The following is a 3,517-nucleotide window of genomic DNA, read 5'->3' as shown; positions in this document are numbered from 1 at the left end:
AAAATGTTGTGAATATATTTCAATCATACTTTGATATATATGTACACATTTGTTATAGGTTCGTGAATCAACCCGTGGCCAAGTCTTACTTTTCGACGAAGTAAAAATCTGTGAAAGTGAGTTATAGTCCAACTTTTTAAATCTAATATTTTTGGGATGAGAATACATGCAGTTTTATAAATGTTTTACAAAATAGACACAAGTACGTGAAACTACATTCTATGGTTGAATTATTAAACCGAATATGCCCCTTTTTAATCTGGTAATCTAAGAATTGGGGAACAGACACCCTAATTGACGCGAATCCTAAAGATAGATCTATTGGGCTCAACAAACCCCAACCAAAGTACCGGATGCTTTAGTACTTCGAATTTATCATGTCCGAAGGGAGTCCCGGAATGATAGGGGATATTCTATATGCATCTTGTTAAGGTCGGTTACAAGGTTTTCACCATATGAATGATTTTTATCTCTATGCAGTTTGCGAAATGCCTGATACGAGATGTGTATTTATGAGAAATGAAATCTTGTGGTCTATTATTACGATTTGATAAATATATAGGTTAAACCTATAACTCACCAACATTTTTGTTGACGTTTAAAGCATGTTTATTCTTAGGTGATTATTAAGAGCTTCCGCTATTGTATGCTAATTTATGGACAAGAGTTGGAGTCAGCATGCTTGTATAATATTGTTTAAAAACTGCATTCGAAGACTTAAATTGATGTGTAATATTATTGTAAACCATTATGTAATAATCGTGTGAAAACGCTATATTTTAGATTATCATTATTTGATCATCGTCGTAATATTTTTAAACCTTTATCGATAAAATAAAGGTTATGGTTTGTTTTAAAATCGAATGCAGTCTTTGAAAAACGTCTCATATAGAGGTCAAAACCTCGCAACGAAATCAATTAATATGGAACGTTTATAATCGATATGAAAGGGACATTTCAGTTGGTATCCGAGCGTTGGTCTTAGAGAACCAGAAATTTGCATTAGTGTGTCTTACCGAGTTTGTTAGGATGCATTAGTGAGTCTGGACTTCGACCGTGTTTTCTTCAAAAACGATTGCTTAACACTTTTTGTTGGAAACTATATATTATTAACATGTAAATATTATGTGATATATTAATCTCTTAACGTGTTTGATATTGTGTGATAGATGTCTACCTCTAATACAAATCCCATCGACTCACCTAATAATAATGAAGAGTCAAATATATTTTGGGAAGATTCACAAATTCCCGAGGAGGAAGCGGAAGAGGAGGAACCGGAAGAAGAGGAACCGGAAGAGGAGGAACCAGAAGAAGAAGAAGAGGTTCCGGAGGAAGAAATATTAATAACTACAGAAAAATGGTTAAATAAAAGAAAATCCTCAACCAATGGACCAAAGTTAAAAATGGTTAATGGTGTTTCCACCATGGAAGCAAAATATTGGGAAAATTACCAGTTTTCTGATGAATCGGATCCCGATGAGGATTCCGATGATGTTATAGAAATTACCTCGACCCAATTTGAAAAAGCAAAAGAAAACAATAAGGGAAAAGGCATAAAAATAGAAAAACCTGAGTCCAACCCCGATGACCTCTATGTTAACATGAAATGTCCCGATGGAAAATACCGTCAACACCCGTATTTCTTAAACTTTCACTATAACCCGGGAATATCTAAGCCACTAGGTTTTTCTAGACCATTTGAGAAAAGAACGGCTCGTATTAGGGGAGCACCATATATCTCTAGGAAATTAGCGAAACGAACCAAGTCCGAAGAGGAAGAAATGACTGAGTCGGAATAAAGAGTTGTAATCATGCGGTGTAATATATGTAATAAAAGTGTGCTTGTACTTTCATGTTGTATGTAAAAATTGCTTGTATTATTTGATAATTATCTTTTACGAATCTAATTTTCGTCTGTTTTATAGTACAAAAACACAATGGACATTAAGGATAGACAACCAAAAATTTTAGATGACCTACCCGGGGACATGATTGATGAAATCTTGTCTAAATTCGGTCAGAATTCGTCGGCACAATTATTTACGGCAAAGTTAGTTTGTAGAACATTTGAAGAACGTTCCAGGCATGCCTTAGTTTATAAAAGGCTTTCATTTGAAAGATGGGGTATATCACATTGGGGACACCGTAAGTTACGTCGTGTTTTCTTTAAAGCACTAAATGCGGGGAACCCAAATGCAATTTTACGCTACGGGTTAAGAACCTATTTTGACTCAACATATCCCAACGTAGGACTTCGTGAGTTAGAAAGAACTTCTAACATGCAACACAAAGAAGCATGTTATGCATACGGGTTAGTGATGTTCGCTTCTCACCAAAGTGAGAAAAAGAACATCGGATTACAACTTTTAAATAAAACTTTCCCACAAGTGACGGATTCAGTAGTTGGGGTGAGAAACAATGTTTTTAAATTATTACGGGGCTGTTGGGCATTATGAAACCCTCGTCCCTTTGACGATGTTACAACATGTTGTCTTGTCAACGGCCACAACGGTTATGTTCCACAAGACCAAGGATGGGAAGTAGTCTTAGTAAAACCAGAATGTATGACTTGTTTCTGGACTTATGAATTACGTGTTTTTATTGTCTTTGCTGAACGACTTGCGTATTAACTAGGATTGTTGTCACAACTGCCTTGTATTAAAGTTATTGTGTGCTATATTTCATGCTATATGTATAATAGCGGTATTGTAAGTTTGTAAAATATTGTATAAAAGTTTGAACGCGAAATATTATTATAATCAGTTTTTCATATAGAATTGTAGTAGTTGAATTGTATATTAGCTACTAACTATGAACTTAACGGGTAGGTACTACCCGAATTAAAACTATAAAATGCTAATATGAAGAAAAAGCTTTTATAAATAAGTTCATATTATGCTACGAAATACTATTGACTACTCTTAATATTCAATATGGTTAACTTAATTCTTTTGGGCTATTTTTGAAGGAAATGGCACCGACGACTCGTCAGAATTTGAACATGAGCGAGGAATACTTCCGTGTTTTCCTTGCAGCAAACATAGCCACAGTACAGGATGCAATGCAAAACAACAACAATAACTCTGAATCTAGAAATGAAAATAACGCCACAAGAAATCGTGTAGGATGCTCCTACAAAGAATTCATTGCCTGTAAACCTCTGGAATTCGATGAAACCGAGGGTCCAATCGGATTGAAATGGTGGACCGAAAAGGTTGAATCGGTGTTTTCTATAAGTAAGTGTACTGAAAAAGACAAAGTAAAGTACGCTACGAATACCTTCACAGGTACTGCGTTAACATGGTGGAATACCTATCTAGAGCAAGTGGGACAAGATGCTGCGTACGCACTACCGTGGTCAGCATTCAAACATCTGATGACTGAGCAGTATCGTCCCAGAAACGAGGTCAATAAGCTCAAAGTAGAGCTTAAGGGATTACGAACACAAGGATTTGATATTACCACATACGAACGACGATTCACGGAGTTGTGTTTATTGTACCCAAGAGCGTTC

This window comes from Rutidosis leptorrhynchoides, chromosome 2 (assembly GCF_046630445.1).
Source record: "Rutidosis leptorrhynchoides isolate AG116_Rl617_1_P2 chromosome 2, CSIRO_AGI_Rlap_v1, whole genome shotgun sequence".
NCBI lineage: Eukaryota > Viridiplantae > Streptophyta > Magnoliopsida > Asterales > Asteraceae > Rutidosis > Rutidosis leptorrhynchoides.
Note: the sequence above shows the minus strand (reverse complement) of the source record.